General features: G+C 47.3%; 1 long non-coding RNA gene across 1 annotated transcript; it reads right to left on the bottom strand.

The window, feature by feature from the left end:
* Nucleotides 1-11,433: 11,433 nt before the first annotated feature.
* Nucleotides 11,434-19,158, bottom strand: LOC110302316 (uncharacterized). The gene is made up of 4 exons (XR_002378796.2): nt 19,099-19,158; nt 18,039-18,146; nt 16,152-16,266; nt 11,434-12,421 (listed from the first exon to the last, which is right to left on the bottom strand). It is a non-coding gene; the product is annotated as an uncharacterized LOC110302316 (long non-coding RNA).
* Between the last annotated feature and the right edge of the window lie 849 nt (nt 19,159-20,007).

A 20,007-nucleotide genomic window follows, 5' to 3' on the forward strand; every position in this document is an offset into this window, starting at 1 on the left:
TGGCCATACCTGTTTTCATGACATGGATACATGCTCTGTGAGTTTTCTCCCTGTATTCACATGGCCTTTGTGTTTATATTTATCCTGTACAAATGCACATATCTTCACAGAGGTCACTGAGTTTTCCCTTTCCTCTTTCCTGGGACAGTTAGTCACTAACATGGCCTCTGCTCCTGTTCCAGCTTATCACGTGGACCTAAAAAGTAGAGGTCAGAAAACCTGGCCTACTTACCATTGGTTTATTTTATTTTATTTTATTTTTTAAAGACAGATGTGTGTCTAACCACCAGAGAGGTGCATTCAAATGAAACTTTCTCCAAAAGTAGCAAGATTGTATGCCTTCAAATTACCTTATTAACATCTTGTTATTCTTCCATTAAAGTCACTAGATGTGTATCATCAAAGGAACTGAAGTCAGGGTCTTGAGCAAATATTTACACATCCATGTTCATAGCATCATTTACAATAGCCAAAAGGTGGAAGGCATCCAAGTGCCACGAGCAGACGATGGATAAGCAGAATGCAGTGTGCAGACGTACAATAGAATGTTGTTCCACCTTAAGGAAGGGAAGTCCAACATAGGCTATGGCCTCTGTGTACCTTGAGAACTTCTTGAGTTCAATAAGCCAGTCAGTCACAGGAGAACAAACATCTGATCCTGCATCCATGGGATATATAAGGTAGTGAAGTCAGAGAGATGGAAAATTACCATGTTTTGCAGGCATGGTGGTGGTTGGTGTTTAATGGGCCAAGGGTTCTATAGGATAAAGAAAGTTCCAGAAATGAATGGTGGACCAGCAAGATGGCTCAGCAAGTAAAGATGCTTGCCAGCAAGCTTACCAACCTGAGTTAGGTTCTCAGGACCCACACACTGGAATGAGAGAACCAACACCCAAAAGTTGTCCTCTGACCTCTACCCATGCATGGTGACACACATGTACACACACACAGCAAATAGAGTTTGATAAGAATGGTAGTAGGAAACAAAACAGTGTAAATGCATTTCATGCCACGGAAAGTTCTTTTCTGAGGAAAGTCTCATGGATCCCAGACTGACCTCATGCGTTCTATGTTGAAAAAGAAAAAGGAAATTCCAAACTGAATACAGAAAAAAAAAAATCCCTAAATAAAAATAAATTTTACCCAGGCAATAGTGGCACATACCTTTAATCCCAGCACTCGGGAGGCAGAGACAAGCAGATCTCTGTGAGTTCAAGGCCAGCCTGGTCTACAGAGTGAATTCCACAACAGCCAGGACAACACAACGAAACACTGTCTCAAAATAAAAAAGAAACACCAAAAGAAGTTTAAGAAACACTGTCTCAAAATAAAAAAGAAACACCAAAAGAAGTTTAAGAAACACTGTCTCAAAATAAAAAAGAAACACCAAAAGAAGTTTAAAGACATAAAGGAAACATTGTGCGGGGTGACTGCAGGGGCATCTACCCTGAGTGAGGAAGTAGTCTCCAGTGTCTATGGAGGAGGAGGAGGCGATGACTATGTCTTTACTCCTGGTCTCAGAAGGCCATAGAGCTCTTGTATAGTCAGACACTGGACGTGGCAGGAGGAGAATGAAATCCTGACTTCAAATCCTGCCTGCATTAAGAATCTTCTCCTCACTCAGCACCCTGTATCCGCAGCCTGTGGGAACTCCTGGCTCTGATTTAGAGAGGATGACGTAAGGTTAGAGAGGTAAGGGAAAGCTGCCCACCTCCAGAGCTCAATCTTACTGAGTGGGGCGGGGGTGGGGTAGCTTAAAGGTAAATATGTCTGGTGGTTATTGCAAAAACAGACCACCTTCATCATAGAGAGATGATTTTAAATTTCACTATGACTTTCTGCTCATAAAGGCTCTCTGTTGTAAAAAATGAAATGAAACCAAGTTCTGCCTGTGCTGTGGCCTTGGGAACTATTCTTATAAAAAAAATAGTCTCAGGAGGCCACAGTCTAAGCGATCCCACCACTAGGAAGGTCTGGGAGAAGAGCATCTTTGAAACAGAATGACAAGTTGTCAAGGGCTGGAGGAGGGGCTAGGGAGTGACATCTGAATGTTCCCAACCTGGCCACCAGGTTACAGTTAGTGTTGACTCACACCTGGGCAACAAACTGAGAATAATAATAATAATAATAATAATAATAATGGACTTTTGGGAGCTCAACCTTAAACGAGGGACGTCTGTATCAACACCCTCCATGCTCAGGGACATCTCAGAAGGGATGCTGCAAGAGCTCAGGAGCTGGAGGATGGAGTGCTGTGAAGTGCAGCCTACTGAAGACGACATGGCTGTTGAACTCACTGCAGTGATGGATACTGTGGTGGTTTGAATATGCTTGACCCAGGGAATGGCACTATTTAGAGGTATGTAGTCTTGTTGGAGTGGGTGTGGTCTTGTTGAGAGAAGTGACTTTAAGACCCTTATCCTAGCTGCCTGGAAGTCAGTCTTCTCCTGGCTGCCTTCAGATGAAGATGTAGAACTCTCAGCTCCACCTGTACCATGCCTGCCTGGATGCTGCCATGCTCCCACTGTGATGAAAATGGACTGAACCTCTGAACCTGTAAGCCAGCCCCAATTAAATGTTGTCCTTATAAGAGTAGCCTTAGGCCAGGCAGTGGTGGTGCAAGCCTTTGATCTCAGAACTTGGGAGGCAGAGGCAGGTGGATTTCTGAGTTTGAGGCCAGCCTGGTCTACAGAGTGAGTTCCAGGACAGTCAGGGCTACACAGAGAAACCCTGTCTCGAAAAACAACAACAACAACAACAAAACAAAAAACAAACAAAAACAAAAACCCAAAACAAAACAAAAAAGAGTTGCCTTGGGGTGGAGGTGGGCTGGAGAGGTGGCTCAGTGGTTAAGAGCACTGGCTGTTCTTCCTGAAGACCCAGGTTCAATTTCCAGCACCCACATGGCAGTTCACAACTGTCTATAACTCCAGTTCCAGGGGATCTGACACCCTTCACCAACAGGCAGAAATACAGGCTAAATACCAGTGCACATGAAATAAAAATAAATAAATTATTTAAAAAAAAGAAAAAAGAAAAAAGAGTTGCCTTGGCCACGGTGTCTGTTCACAGCAGTAAAACCCTAACTAAGACAGATACCTATGGATCTTGGCACAAGATCTGCACAAGGTCAAGCTAACACGACTGGTCTGGTCAATATTCCAGCAGGTGGGACTTATTGGACTCTGGGTTACAAAAACAAAGGAGAGGACTCTAAGGTGGGAAAGGGGCATGCTCAGGCTGTGCCTAGGGGACTGGGGGGGGGGGGGGTTGGAATAGAGATGATCAAAATACATTGTGTATAAATATGACAAAGAATAAATAATGGTTACACAGATTTTAACACTGGCTTCTGTGGTTGTTTAACTCTGACTACACTGAGCACACTTCAATTGCCTGTTTTAAAATAGGTGACATGTAGGACTCTGCAATTAGGAATGTGAGTTCTGATTTTCCAGGGGACCCAAGCTTGGTTCCCAGCTCCTGTGTCAAGCAGCTCACGACTGCCTATAACTCTCTCCCTCTGCTCTCCTCACATACATAAGCATAGACATAGACACACACGCACACAGTTTACAACAAAGTGAGGTCTGAGAAAGGACCCATCAGGTAAGAGCACTTGTTGTTCTTGCAGAGGACCTACATTCAAGCCCCAGCACCTACATGGTGAGTCACAACTATCCAGAACGCCAGTTCTAGGAGACCTGATTCCTTCTTCTGAGCTCAGAGGGTACCAGGCACAGATGTGGTACACACAGACACATGTGCACAGAACACTCATACATACATACTAAATAAATAAATCTAAAAGAAAATATATTTTAAAAAAACTTTAAGAAAAATAAGTACTTAGGAGACAGAGGCAGGCAGATGTTAAAAGTTCAAGGCCAGCCTGGTCTGCAAAGCAAGTTCCAGGAAGACAGGGCTACAAAGAAACCTTGTCTCAAAACTCCCCCTAAGGAAACGAAACAAAAAGACAAGACAAAAACAAACAAACGAAAAAGCAATAAATAAACTAAATTGTTACAAAGCTGGGGGTCTGGTAGGACCGGATTGAATCTCACTATGAGTTTCTGTTTAAGTAGCACAGGCTGGGCCCATACTGAGAGTGGGCAAGCACTAGGCCCTGCTTCAACTGGATGGGTGGCTCTGTTGAGTTCTCATAACTACCCATGGCCCATGCTATGATCAATCCTTCTCAGAAGAGGGCAGAGAGGCCAGCAGCAGGGCGTCTGTGAGTGGCCACACTCTGGCCACCCAGGCAGTCTGCTGGGCAGCCCTCATCCTTGACCACAGTCCAAACAATGGTCAGCACACAGGAAAGAGTCACACTGCGGCCACTTGCCTTCTTGTTGAACACTGTGAATGTCTCCCTACGCCCATAAATATTAGCATCTGACAGTGCCCCGAGTGTAGATCATGTTGTCATGTGTGTCTACTAGCATGTTGTCATGTGTCTCAACCGTGATTTATCAAACTAGCTTCCTGTGATGGCTTCCACTTTTTTGTTTTGTTTGTTTTTGAGAGAGGGTTTCTCTATGTAGCCCTGGCTGTCCTGGAACTCACTCTGTAGACCAGGCTGGCCTTGAACTCAGAAATCTGCCTGCCTCTGCCTCCCAAGTGCTTGGATTAGAGGTGTGCACCACCACTGCCCAGCTATGGCTTCCACTTTTATCTGATGTCACAAAAGTGATTCTCTAACATGTCTGTGTATGTACATTAGCTCATATTCTTTATTATTTACTTTGAGTAAGTCCTAGGAGAATTACAGCCTTTTATGATATTGCCACATGGCCTTCCAAAAAGCTATGGAGTCAGCCCATTCCTGCCACACAGCTTCTGAGAGAGTTGACACCTGGGACAGAGTACGTGAAGACTAGGAAGCCTCAGTGTTGGCTGGTTTTTTGTTTTAAAGATTTATTTGTTTGTTTGTTTCTATGTAAGTACACTGTAGCTGTCTTCAGACACACCAGAAGAGGGCACCAGATCCCATTACAGATGGTTGTGAGCCACCATGTGGTTGCTGAGAATTGAACTCAGGACCTCTGGAAGAGCAGTCAGTGCTCTTAACCTCTGAGCCATCTCTCTAGCCCCTGTTGATTTTGTTGTTTCTGCTGCTGCTGCTGCTGCTGCTGTTTTGTTTGGTGTTGTTTTGCTCTAAAACCAACAAATGAGAACAAGGATCTTTTCCAAAGACTTCCCTGCGTGGAGCCAAAAGCTACCTGCCCCTCAGTAAGGGAACTCAGTAAGGGAACTACAGCATGCCAGCCTTAACAGAGACACCTATAGGTACTGGCATTCCCAGAGCTAAATCCTCTCCCTGAGTAACTTTATAAACCTTGAGTCTCAGGATGATATTTTTAACTTTGTGTGGTTTGTGTATGCACATACACATGTATGCAGGCATATACCCAGGTTTGTATACACGTAGAGGTCAGAGATGGCCTTTATTACTTCCCACATTTGCTGTTGAGACAAGGTCTCTCACTAAACCTAGAGTTCACCAATTAAGCGAGGCTGCCTGTCTGAGAAGCCCAAGGGTCCTCCTGGCTCTGCCTCCTCCTCAGTGCTAGGACTGCAGGTGCTAGCCACCATGCCTGGCTTTTTAAATAGATGCTGGGATCCAGACTTTGGCAAACACTTGACCAAACTGAGCCACCTCGCCAGCCCCTTAGGGTAATCCTTAGAAACCAAAACCCACATATATGAATATGCAGCCTTAAATCTTACCAGAGTGCTACCTCTTCTAACCCTTCTGACTGGGTGATGCCAATCACCTCAGCATCACTGCTAGCAACTGACCCCAGGCTTCTCCGGGAGGCTCTTTTTGTCTAGCATCCCCCAGGGCTACAGCCAGGGACTGTTGTCTATGGTCAGCGGAGTCAGCAGCCAGCCGTGAGGCTTCTCCCTCCCCTGCAGCTCACCTTTCTCTAAGCCCCAAACCTGTGATCTTTCCAACACTCTGTAGCGTTCTCCACCAATTTGTAACATTTTATCCTAATTGTCTCCATTCTTTGCGGGCTGTGTGGGTGAGCATTCTCAGGCACAGATCTAATCTTCATCTCCTTTGCTCATTGGAAAATTGCTTTCAGTGACATCACTGTTTCTGGCTCTACTGTCCAATAGAAATATAATGAGTAATGTGATTTGAAATTTGGGACTATGTTAGGAATAAAAGGGGAACATGTGTTATTACTCGTTCTTTTTAAAAAAATTTTATTTTAATTATGTGTATGCTTGTGTATCTGTAGGAGTTGTGTGTATATGTGAGTGGAGTGCAGGTATCCATGGAAGCCAGAATTGGGCATCAGATCTTGTAAGTGATTACGAACTACTCAGTGTGAGTTCTGGGAGCCAAACTCCAGTCTTCTGGAAGAGCAGTGTGTGCTCTTAACCACTGAGCCATCTCTCTAGCCCTGGGCTGGTATTCATTTAATAATGTATTCTTTTAACTGCCTATGCCTTGTATATTGTCATTTCAACCTGTAATCAATACAATAACGCTATGATTTTGCACACTTGAAGCCTTCCTGACTTCCTTACTGTGCCAATGTCTGAGCTCATCCAATGTGCTTAATAAATGTTTGGACATCCGACTCTACAGATACTAGGTAAGCAATGTTCACTGTTGCCCTGTTCACATACATAAGAAATGGAAACAACTTAAATGTGCTTCAACAGATTAGTGGATAGTGAAAATGTGGTCCATATCCACAACGGGACACTATTCTCCTCTAAAGGAAAATGAAATCGTGGAATTGGCAGGTAAATGAATGGAACGAGAATCAATTGAGATAATTCAGGCCCAGGAAGACAGCACTATGTTCTCTCGATTATTGCTTTCTTGTTCCAAATCTTCATATGTGAGTATAGAACATGGAATGCCCATCACAGAAAGCCACAACTGGACACATGCAGAGATCAATGGATCGTGGGGAGCCCAGCCCCAATGGTGACATCTGCATCACAGCTCCTTGTCTGTGTGTGGTTCAGGGAACATCACCGCCGAAGAGAGGGGAAAGACTGTAAAGGCAGGGTACCAGGACATCTCCCCTAGAAACAGCTGTGTAAATAAGACCTGAGGGGGATTTCAGGGGTCCCACCCCTACACAAAGACCTAAAAGGAACAACTAATGACTGCTGAGAGGAGAACGAGTCTCTCCGAGGAGCCCCTAGTTGGTTATCTAATACAAAGTGGTTGGCTCAAAACAACAAAAAAGGACTCAGTAGCGCGCGCGCGCGCGCGTGAGAGAGAGAGAGAGAGTGTGTGTGTGTGTGTGTGTGTGTGTGTGTGTAAAACAATAACAATCAAAGAAAAAGAAGCTGTCAAGCTGAATGTGGTGGCACATCCCTCTAATCCCAGCACTCAGGAGGGAGATACAGGGTCTCCGTGAGTTCGAAGTCAGCCTGGCCTACCAAGTGAGTACCAGGACAGCCAGGGCTACCCAGAAAACCTTGTCTCAAAAACAAAACGAAACAAAACAAACAAACAAAACCCCCAGAGGTTGTCAGTTGAAAATGAGAAGTAGAGGCAGGAGTTGGAGGGAGGGCACTTGGGAGGGGTAGGTGGGGAGGAAAAGTAACACAATTATATTTTAATTAAAGTGTATTTTTAAATGGAAATAATAAAGTTCAGAGTGTGACTGGATTAGCAATCAGGAATCCAAGGTCTCGCAGCTACAGTGTAGCATACTGACTTCTGCCGTAGGCCTTCCTCAGCCTGGGCACCTGCAATGTCTGGGTTGGGTACTGTCAAGATCCGGGCAGTCTGGATCACAATCCTCCTGTTTCTGGCCTGGATTCAGCTTTAATGTGCTGTATTTTACAGCCCTCAGATCACTCCTAGAAAATGACAAGGACCTGCACACTGCTGGGTGATCCACAGCTCTCTGTCACTCACAGATCCAGAGGATGTGGCTGAGGCTCCAGGGAAGAAATCCCTCAACCAGAAAAAAAGTTAAAGTTTAGGGTCTTCCAAGAAGTGACAGAGGAATAGACATCAGGTTCTTACAATGGAGCCATTCTCAATTTGGATCTACACTCCTACCATCACTGTCCATATCCGTAAGACCACACAAACCACACCCATCTTGGGCCAAGTAAACATGGGACTCCATTTCATTAGCCACAGCAGACATTGCTAATCAATTACCCAGTTCTTCCCTTCCTTGGAATCCCTCTTAAACCCTGCCAGCTTCCATGCTGCTGGCTAAAACCTGCTTGTCTTTGAGATTCAGGCTCTGGCCTCATTCCACCAATGGAGACACATTCCTCAGGCCTTTGGGAATCCCCTCTCTAGACCCAAACGACTGTGGGAGAGAAACACCTCAAGTTCCTGTCAGCTTTAATCAACAGCTGAACTCTCCTGGCTGATCCTGCCAAGACCACCCAGGAGGCCCTGGAGATAAGAGCGAGGCTGACAGAAGGAAGTCTGGAACCACGAGGGCATCTGGATTCACATTGAGCCTGAGCATCCATCTTGGGAGAGCACACCCAGGGTATTTTATGGAGGAAATGCTGGACAACAATGGTGTGGCCTTCTGCCCTTGAGTGGTGGCACACAGCTTCATGCCACAGCCAGAACATGAGGGCTGTGCTTCCATCCACTCCAGCAGACAAGGCAGGAACTCATCTGGGCAATGACTGTGTGGCCGTGGGTAGTACCTGGGACAAAGCAGCCTCTCCTAAGGTCCGAATGAGCTCAGGCACAGACTCTCTGAGGAGCCCAACCTCCATCCTTCAAGTCTGCATAAGCCTCAGCTCCCAGCTAACCAACAGCCCATGTTTCTTCACGGGGGCTCCCTTCCCCTCTCACATTTTCTAAGCAAAACCTGTTACCCTAACAATGTCCAGAACACACACAATTCTCGACTCCCCCTCAAACTCAGATCCCACTCACGGCCTGCGGCTTTTGTGCTGTGTGACACATCCATTAAGTGTGCCTTGGAAGCAGATTTAAGCCCGGTTGAGGCAGGAATGCATTTATCTTCTTGGGGCTGCAGCAGGGAATCTAAAAATCTCCTCTTGGGCTCAAGTCCTCTGGGAAGGCTGGAGTTACATGCCCAGCACCTCAGCAGTCCAGCTATGCGTTTCAGGGTTGGTCAATTCTAACAGGGGAACGCTGTTAATAAACGGTTAGTCAGGAGCAGCAAGGAGACAGACCACATGTGGAGACTCTAAGTGGATATATTAATTATGAGAAGGAACGGCATGTTTTTATTTCAAACTAAGACTAAGGAAGTTTGCTGCTCCCACATATGCGTGCCCCCCACCATGTGTCTGTCTGTCTGTGTCTGTGAGCTGACAGATTTTCTGCCCATACTCCAGCATAGTTCTGCTTGGATCAAGTAGACACACCTTCTGGGAGTGGATACATTTCATTCAATTTAGAAGACAGGGTCTACCCTGGGCATACACTCGGAGAAAGCCCTCCTTGGAAGGACCAGTAGATAAAGCAAGCAGGTACCTAGGCCAGGGGGGCAAAAGTCCTCTCCCTAGTCCAAGGAAAAAGGTTGAACTCAATTGCATAAATTCTGGATTTTGCAATCCGAATCTCTAGAAGGAAGCCATTCCAAGGTCAGCAGGCAGTGGGGCAGGTGGCATTTTTTCAGGCTAGAGTCGGTTTGATTTAAACCTCATCAAGGGAGGCTTTATCTTCTAAGGTGACTCCTTAACCTGGCCCATCCTCTGGGCAAGTCCTGCAGGCACACAGATATGAATCAGACAAGGACTTGACCACAGACACCCAAACTCAGCTGCTCCAGACTCCAACATTCAGCTTAGCCGTGATGAAGAGGAAAAACATCCTTTGTTTCTGTTTTTGTTGCTGTCACCTTCCAGAATCCTGGGATAGAGGTTATGAGTCAAGCTCTGTTCTGGGGACCATACTCACATCAGGGTAGCTGGGCAACAGTGTGTGTGTGCTCCTGTGTGTGCACCTCTATGTGCATAGTGTCCCTATATGTATGCACCTGTGTGTGTGTGTGCAGCTGTGTGCACCTGTGTATGTGCACCTGTGTGTGTGTGCACTTGTGTGTGTGCACACCTGTGTGTGTGCACTTGTGTGTGTGCACCTGTGTGTGTGCACCTGTGTGTGTGCACTTGTGTATGTGCACCTGTGTGTGTGCACCTGTGTGTGAACCCATGTGTGTGTGCACCTGTGTGTGCACCTGTGTGTGTGCACCTGTGTGTGTGTGCACCTGTGTGTGTGCACCTGTGTGTGTGCACTCCTGTGTGTACAGGTGCATACGGAGGCCAACAGTCAATATCAAGCATCTCCTTCAATCACTTCCCACCTAGCTTGCTAATCTTGTTCCTGCCTCCCCAGCACTGGGATCACAAGCCTGTGCTGCTTCATCTGGACTTGTAGACAGGCGCTGGGAACCCAAACTCAGGTCCTCATGCTTGTGTGGTGAGTACTTTGCCACTGAGCCATCTCCCCAGCTCCCTCTAGGGAGATTTGATTGGATCTTGACACTACTGGTGTGAGTGTTAGGGGACAATGCTTGCTTTGCTGCTTCTGCAAGGTCCTAGGATGTCCCTGAGCACATCACAGACGTCTGCAGAGTTGGTTCCGCACCTTCCACCATGAGGTAATAAAGGCACCCATGGGGCTGACAGACGCTGCCTTTTCTCCCCCTAAGGTTTATTTTTATTTATGTGTTTGTGTGTGAGCTTGCTCGTGTGCCTATGGAATCCATAAGAGAACACAGAAGAGGGCATTGGATCCTCTGGAGATGGATTTATAGGAGGTTGTGAGCCACCTCATCTGGTGCCAAGAACCAAATTCAGGGCCCCTGAAAGAGCAGTAGGTACTCTTAACCACTGAGCCATCTCTCCAACCCTGACACCCTCCTTCACAGCACCCATCTTTCCCACCCATCTCCCACACACCCAGTCACCTCCAGGAGTGTAACAATATCTGTCCATATCCTTATTTACCCAGTGGCTCTGCCATGCCCTCCCCTGGTCCACAAACCTCCCTGTGCAAGATCAGGCTTCGGAGTTGAAGGCACTTAGTTCAAGTCAGAAGAACCATGGATTCATCTACCTCATGGGTGTGTCTTTGTCTCTCCAGAAGAGGATCATGGGAAGAAAGTCTTTTTCTTTCTAGCCCTCAGCCTTCCCTAGGCTCAGGGCAAGGGGCTTCTGCCTTTTCACCAGAGGGTTCCATAAGTAGGTGCAAAGGAAAAGAGGCTTTGAGTTTTGCTGCTCAGGGTCTAAAACTCATTTCTCTGTGCTAGCATGTAGCATATATGAGGCCCTGGGTTTCATCCCAATACTACAAAATAAATAGAGAATAAATAAATAAGACTCGGTGGCTTGCTGGTCTTGCCCAGGTTAGGTCAGGGTTACAGTATGAGCAGGTTTCCCCGTCCCTGGGTAATGCCCTTGCACATAACTCACACATGAGGAACGAATGCGGCCATGTTTGTGCAGAGTTTATTTAGATAAGAAAGCAGCCTCAGCCTCCTGGGAGGGGCCACCGCAGAGGGCAAGGCACAAGTTAGTTATTAATCACCATCTGCAGGAAGGCAGAGTTCTTAAGGCACAGAGTAGCAGAGCAGGCACAGTGCTAGAGTCAAAGGCCTGTGTCCAAGTCTCCATAAATGCCAGGTAGGATGGTGGCCAGCCTGTCATTCCAGCCTCGGAAGGCAGAGAGGAGTCCCAGAGCAAACTAGCAACAGAGTCTACGCATATGGGTGAGCTCTGAGTTTGATTGAGAGTCCCTGAATGAGGTGCAAGAGCAATCATGGATGACTCCCAACATCAGGGCTCCACAGGCATGGCTGGCTTCATGTGCCTTGAAAGTGAGGGCCTTAAACATAGCCTTAAAGCCCAAAACTGAGTCTGCTCTGGCTTGAAGCAGGTTTGGGCCTAGAGCCAGGGCCTACCCACACCACAATTGGCCACCCACACACCCCCTTCTCTAATCCCACTCCTCAGCAACCCCCCAAGGTGCCTCCTCTAAGCATTGCTTAGAGGTGCTCCCAAGCCAGCCTCCATCTGTGGGGTACACACCCCAACTATGTTCTTACAAGGAGGAGTTTGTGCCGATGTTCTGAGAAGCTGTGATGTTAAGGGACACTGGGAACAACCCAGATGTCCATGCATAATGTCAGTCGCAGTGGTGCGTGTACATGGAGCAACTTTGAACGTGAAAGTGAATGTGGGAGCCAAGGTGAGCAACAAATAGACAATAGGTCATATGATCTGACCATGTCATGCAAAGGTCACATGAGCCACCATAACATGCAAAGGCAAGCTGAGCGGTATGGGCGTTGGGTGAAGTCTACATAGACGCAGAACGATTGCACATGCTGGATGGCACAGTGAGTATGACGTTGGCTGTGGGAAACAACGAAGCTTCTAGAAGAAATCACAGGAGAATATCTATAACGTTGGGGAGGGCCACGTTTTCCTAAGGCAGGCACAAAAGAGCACAAACTGTAAAATAATGTCAGTAAAGTGGTCTTCATTAGCACTAAGAACTATTCATGGCAAAAAAAAAATATTGAAAAGAAATTTGCAATGTTTGTGTTTAAAAATCTCATCCAGTGCTAGCATGGTGGCACACGTCTTTAATCCCAGCACTTGGGAGGCAGAGATCTCTATACATTCAAAGCAACCCTGGTCTATATATCGAGTTTCAGGACAGCCAGAGCTATACACAGAGAGAGCCTGTCTCAAATAAACATACAAACAAAAGAACGCTCCCCAGACTATACAATAGATTTCTATAAATTAATAAGAAAAAGACCCCCCTCTTGTGGGGGGGCAAGCATAGTAGAGTACACCTTTAATCCCAGCACTTGGGAAGCAGAGGCAGGTGGATTGGATCTCTATGGGTTCAAGGTCAGCCTGGTCTGCATAATGAATTCTAGGACAACCAGAGCTTCTTAGTAAAACTCTGTCTCAAAAAAAAAAAAAAAAAAAAAAAAAAAAAAAAAAAAAAAGGAGGAGGAGAAGGAGGAGGAATAAAAGAAAGAAAAAAAAAGACTCACTTTTTAAAAATCAAAATTAAATGGCACTTTATAAAAGAGGGCTTTTATATGCTTATCCAAGGGCTGCCAAGCATATAAAAAGGTGTTCAACATCATTAACCAGCCAGAAAACACAAAGCAGGCATAAAGCCATACCACTACACAGCTATCACCGTGAGTAAAACTTAAGCCAATAACAACATTGGTATCACCAAGGATGTGGCTCACCAAAGCTCTCAGATGTCACCAGTGGAACTGGGAAATGTACACACTTTAGAAAACTGCTTGACTGTGCCTTCTACTGACACTTGTAAACGTTCACCAGCAAATGCCAACATTAACAAAGAGACTGAGAGCTGGGGAGACGGCTCATTGGTAAGATGCTTGCTATACAAGCAGGAGGTCATGGATGGGATCCACAGACACACAGACACAGACACACACACACACACACACACACACACACACACACGAGGGGAGCCAATCAATGAAATGGCTCAACAGGTAAAGGTGGAAGCTGTGTGAGCCTGGCAACCTGAGGTCAATCTTCAGAAGCTATGGAAAAGCTGAAGGAAGAACACACTCCACAAAATTGTCCCCTCACTGCCACATGCAGGCCTGTCCACACACATCATCATCACAATTAATAATAATGATGATGATGATGATATAGTAGTAGTAGTAATAATAACTTAAAACTTTAAAAAAATGGTAAACTTCCCAGGTTGACAGTTGGCCACCACACATGTATCTGCTCACATGTACCTACACACACACACACACACACACACACACTTGACATAGGAATAGACACTATTAAGTTCTTAATTGAACATCACTTTCATAGGCTGACAATATAGCTCAGAGGGTAAGGGCGCTTGCTACTACTCCAGAAAACTTGAGTTTGGTCCCTGAAATAGGATAGAAAGAGAGAACCAGCTCCTGCAAGTAACCCTCTGCTCCACGTGTGTGCTGTGCATATGTGTGCACACACACATATGCGCACGCACACACACATACATGCACACACACATGCATGCACACACACATGCGCACACACATGCACACATGCATGTACATACACAAAAATAAAGACTGCCTCCATGAGAGTGTGCTATGTGGGTTAAGAAATTCCTTTACACAGACGAAGCCTATGGACCAGGCAGACTTAACTTGACTTTCGTGTATACAGACTAGGAAAGGATCTTTCCAGAAGCCCCAAGTGGATAATGAGAGAGCATACCCATGTTCCCATGAAACAAGAGAAGGGGTGTGGCTGAGGCAGAAGGTCCAGTCATGTCAGAACAGAGGAGAAAGAATAGGGCCAGCCTGGTAGGGTAGAGTTGGATGGTCTAGTGGACAGTCTAGGAATCCAGGTCCAAATTCTCCCTCTACCACCAGCTAGCCTTGTGCCCTTAGGGGACAGCACTCAACCTTTCCGGTCTCAGCTTTTCTTTTTGAATAGAGAGAAATGGTCTGACCCATGCATAAAAGCTACCTGGTGTGGCAGGTGCTGCTTGACATAATTTTTAGTCCCTCGACTAAAAGGGACACAAGGGGTCCCTTTTAGTAAAAGGGGCACAGTGAGTGCTCACTGATTTCACCTCAGCAGACACTGCAAGAGCCCAGAATAACACAATGGGTGCCAAGTGCCTCCATGTTCAAAAGTAAGGGCTAGGTATTCAGTGTGGGGTGAGCACATTCCGCCAGCACTTCCGGGATAACAAAGACAGGGATGTAAAGAAGAGAGTGATGGGAAACCTTTGAAAGACTTGGGAAGTGTGTGGCAGGGTCCCTGGACACCCAAAGAGAAGGGAAGAGGCCTTCAAAGGCTCCTCAGAGAGCTGCTGTGTGACCCCAGAATCCATGAGACACAAAGTATCTGGCTCATGTCTAGACCAGCTGGAGCAGAATCTGGGGCTACCCCAGAAGGAAGGGCACTATAGCTGCCCCATGGGGGGATGGTTTGCTAAGGAATCCTGGACTAAATTATATTACTTATGACCCCTGGGGGTAGCGTAAGCCTAGGGAGGCTACAAGCAGTAAGGGAGAGGCAGCTATACAGGGCACAGCAGCTAGGTATGTAGAAAGAAACTGCACCCCAGGGAACGCCTGTGCACTTGAGTCAGTGTGTTTCCTATGCCAGGAATGACCAACCTATAGTAGTGTGTGCCATGTTCCTCGTGAGCACGGGTTATGCTGCTTCCTGGGCAGCACTGGGCCTCCTCTCAGTCCAAGTAACACCTTCCACTCCCAGGAAGGTTTTACCAAGAGCTGGAAGTCAATGTGGGGATTGGAGACTTCTCTGAAAAACGTTGCTCGGCTTCCAGAATCTGCACCAGCCCCACTACAGTCTACTGAGCACTCCTGTTTGGAATTCCAGCCTGACCTGCGCAAGCAGCTGCTCTGTCAAGTCCAGGGATGAGCAGAGGTTGGCAGATTCTTCTCTTGGTTTAGCTTTGAATAAGAGGGAAGAAGGGAAGCCGGGCGTGGTGGCGCACGCCTTTAATCCCAGCACTCGGGAGGCAGAGGCAGGCGGATTTCTGAGTTCGAGGCCAGCCTGGTCTACAAAGTGAGTGCCAGGACAGCCAGGGCTACACAGAGAAACCCTGTCTCAAAAAAAAAAAACCAAAAAAAAAAAAAAAAAAAAAAAAAGAGGGAAGAATGGAGTTGTTGCTATTGAGCATCTTCTATAGAGCAGGCCCTGCCGCCTAGCTAGTGTTTTGTGTGAACCGACCAGTATTCCCAAGAACGATCACACTGGGTGGATATGTGTCATTTCCAGTTTACACGGGAGAAAAAAGGCATCCAAAAAGATAAGAATGTAGCCCCACAGCCCCAGAGTGTCCTTGAACTCTCAAGACTGACTTTGAACTCCCGGTCCTCCTGTCTCCATCTCTCACGTGCTGGGATTACAAGTGTGCATTGCCGTGCTCAGTTTATATGGTGCTGGGGATTGAACTCTGGGCTTTGTGTCTGCTAAGCAAGCACCCTAGAAGCTGAGCTGCAGCCCCCACCCCCCAGAGATGGTGTCCTCTTATAGCACCATTTCTGACTGGTGGCATACACTGCTGTTGAGTGATGGGGCCAGGCCCATGTGCCTTATTTCTACCCCTTGCAAGCCACGTGCACCTAAAGGGGCCCCTTCTCTGACCTTGGGCTTCTTACCTGCAAGAAAAATGGCCCCTTCCTTGCAAAGCTGGGAAGATGACATGTGGCCAGTTGTCAGGAGACTATGTGTGTTCAGCAACCTTTCTTTATCTCTGATAATTCTTATCACGACCTAGTGAGAGGACAGAAGAGAAACCCATGATTACCTCACTAGGGAAAGGTGACTAGGGATCCTGAAGTTCAAGGTTAGGTGATGTCCAAAGTCACATGAAGTCCCCAAGGTTGTCCCAGCCCTTGGCCTATAGCTACTTGGAGTACTGACTCCCTCTGAAGTCCCTGTCCACTTCTGGAGCCCTGGACTTGGTGTCTGAGCATGTGTGCTCACACACACACACACACACACACACACACACACACACACACCTCCCAGTGCACACATGGGCTGAGCTGTGTGCAAAGGCGAGGCTGTCTGTGTAGGTGGCTGGAGCTGTAGGCAGGCGGCCAGGAGTGCTCCTTCTGTGTGCTTTGTGCGCTGAGAGCGGCTTGCAGGGGTGGGAAGAGGTGGCTGCTTGGAATAGACAGAAAAGCACAGAAGGCTCTCCAGGCAAAAGCTCGCCCCATATGTCCTTCACTGCTCTGCTCAGTGCTGGAAAGGCCCCTCTGCCCTAGGTGAGGTCTGCACACACAGACATGCTAGCTGAAGCATTCTTGAGCTTCTCCTTCCTTTAGCCTGGTCCCTACCCCCACGCCAGCACTCCCTACCCACACAGAGTTATTTACTCCCACTGCAAGCTCATGCTCCTGGGGAGAGGATAGGGACCCTCTCCCTAACCCCATTTTCAAGTAGAGACCAGTCCACACTGGGCATCTGGACAGCTGCTGGCCTAGACTCCAAGAACAGTCCCATCTGCAAGGCACACAGAGCCGCTTAGAGTAAAAATAACCTGTGGAATCAATTACAACAGCAGCAGCGGCAGCAGCAGCAATTAGGGTGTCCACAGGGAAATAGAGACACACTGTTTAACTTCATCTCCTTCCTGTTCCAGAAGCATGCGGGAAGGCGTGACTAAGACAAACTCGGGTTATGTAACTGGTATTTCTCATCAGAAGCTGCTCCATCCCATCCTCCTTCAAAGAGGAAGAAAAAGAGGAAGGACAAGAAGATGGCCTCTGACTTGCACAAGCCATGGGGAAGAAAATCTAGACTTCTAACTATAGAGGGCAAGCTACCCACTCCTCTCGCCTCAGGCAGAACGCTTTTCAGAGGAGAAACAAGGGCCTTGAGTTTGGTGAGCTCTAAAAGACTCCTGGTTTTTATTCTACAAACAACTTTGACTCTAAGATCCTCCGGGGCAGCATAGGGGGCTTGTTTGTGTTTGGGGGACCCCACTGTTCCTTAGCCAGGGTCTGTGTACACAGGTGGTCATTACTGTCTCCCTAAATGGAATCCATTTACCAATCTCTCCCACGTAAGCAGGCTCAGCCTTTGGTCCTCATGTCCCATCCCCAGGACGTCACTGGGCACTGGGAGGTGAACAGCTGTGGTAGAAAGGAGGCTGGGTGACTTTCTGAAAAGTGACTGAGCCTCTGAGGTCAATCTAGTGTTTTCCATTGTCAACAGTTGCTCCAAGAACATAAAAACATCTGCCTCTGGGATAGTGTATCTCCTTACTTTTCTCAGTGTGTGACAAAATGCATGTAAAAGCAACTTAAGGAGGGAGGAGTTTACTGAGGCCCATGGTCCAGTGTTACAAGTTTCTCATGGTGGAAAGACACGGTGGCTGGCACTTGGGGCAGTTTGTCACATTGCATCTGCAATCAGGAAGCAGAGATGATTGCCCATGCTCAGGTCCTAGGCATTTCTTGTTATCTGTCTCACGACCCCAGCCCATAGGATGGTGACCCCCACAGTTAGGGTGGGTCTTCCCACTTCAATTAGCTCACCTAGAAACTCCCTCTGGGACATGGCAAGAGGTGACATCCTAGATGATTCTAGATGCCCATCCAGTTGGCAATCAGCACTAAGCATGGAGGACATCCTTAAGGTGAGGTCTGGAGAAGATGAAATACAAGTTAAACCTGAGGGATGTCTAGAATTCCAATAGGTCATCTGAGTAAAAGCTACTCTAAGCTGGTATCAGAAGTGGGAGGGAGAAAGCCTGGCAGGGGGCAGGCATTTGTGTTGGGAAGCACAATGTCACACAGTACTCAAGAATAATTACACTATCTCAGGGCCACCTGAGGTAAGGTCTGGAGGCCCCCGGTGAGGTAGGTGGGCTGAGATCCAGACTGGTACAGGAGAGGAGGGTGGAGTCTCTCAGAACCTTCTCCTGGGCTAAGGGGTCAGATTCCCGACACTAAAAAAAGCTGGAGAACTGCTAACAGCCCTGAAGAACTAGGGGCCTGAAGTTCTGGGCAGGAGAATGGCTCAGGTCCATCACAGAGGAGACAGAATTATAACTCATATCATTTCAAGACCCAAGTTTACTTCCAGGATGTAAACTTCTGTCATGTGGCAGGCAGATGTTGTCAAGACCCTGCCCCAGCTCAGCACATGCCCCAAACTTCCCAGCATACTGGCCAGCAGAGGGCCAAGCACACTGTGCCCACTAATGCCCTAGGGATTAGCCCCTGGCCAATGAGCAGAGAAGATCTGGGAGGCCAACGTCCCGGAGAGGGAAACACTGGGTGTGCTTTCTTGGTCCCCCAGTCAGATGGAGCCACACTTCCCCTATGGTGACCTGATGGATGTTCCACCTTCATGGCTTCCTTCCTACCTCTGCCTCATTCCCACCTTTCAAACCCGGCTCCTGGGGCCTCCTAAAGCCATTGCTTCAGTTTGTCCCTCACTTTAGGACCAACTTCTGGGAAACTCAAGCTAAGAGAATTAATAGACTTCTCTCAGGATATGGCTGGAGAAACTGAGGCCCAGAGAGAATATGATTGCTTTTAGTCACCAAATAGCTGGCCAAGTCCCAGGAGATAGATCTCAAGTGATCAGTACCTTGTCAGTGTCTCGGGTTAGCCACCAAGTCTGTCAGTGCACAAATGATTGTGGTCCCACTTTTGTTTGAACAGAAAGCAAGAGGCCCCAGTAAAGAGCAGAGTGAGGCTGCGGCCCCAGTGTGGTTCACACTATTCTGTCTCCATGGTAACCAGGGAAGTGCCCGTTTATCTGATGTCAGCAAAACAACTGTGGCCTTTGGGTCCAGTTGCTGGAGTTGGAATGATATATTTACCAAATGGAGTTATTAGCCCTTCTGAAAGAGGTGGGAGGTGGGACTTTTTTTCCTCAGAGAAAGAGCCATGGAGTTCAGGGGTCACTCCATGTCAACATCACAGAAGTGCAAGATCCACAGAAGTGACTTGAAGGGGCCAGAGGAATATCATGTAGACATAGCAACCCAGAAGCGATGTTCAAAGAACACAGCCTTTTAAAAGCAAGTAAATCTTGTCCTGGGGAGGGGGTTATCTCAGAGGGGCAGAGGCCCGTTTTTTCTCTAAATAACTCAAGGCAGCTTGACATCTTTGTCAATGGACAGAACAAAGGTACTGTGTGCTCAGGAAAAGGATTCTCTCTCTCTCTCTCTCTCCCTCTCCCTCTCCCTCTCCCTCTCCCTCTCCCTCTCCCTCTCCCTCTCCCTCTCCCTCTCCCTCTCCCTCTCCCTCTCCCTCTCTCTCTCATCTTTTCTCTGTCTCTGTCTCTCTCTGTATCTCTGTTCCTCCCACTGTCTCTCTCTCTCTCTCTCTCTCTCTCTCTGTTCCTGTCTCTGTCTTCTGTGTCTGTCTGTGTCTCTCTGTGTATGTCTGTGTCTCTGTTCCTCTCTGTCTCTGTCTCTCTCACTCAGAAAGACCTAACTCTGGAGAAGTCTGAGAAACACCAAATTCAGTCACCTATGCTAGGGTGACTCAG

Source organism: Mus caroli, unplaced genomic scaffold, assembly GCF_978045245.1.
Source record: "Mus caroli unplaced genomic scaffold, Mus_caroli_1 scaffold_11, whole genome shotgun sequence".
Classification (NCBI taxonomy): Eukaryota; Metazoa; Chordata; class Mammalia; order Rodentia; family Muridae; genus Mus; species Mus caroli.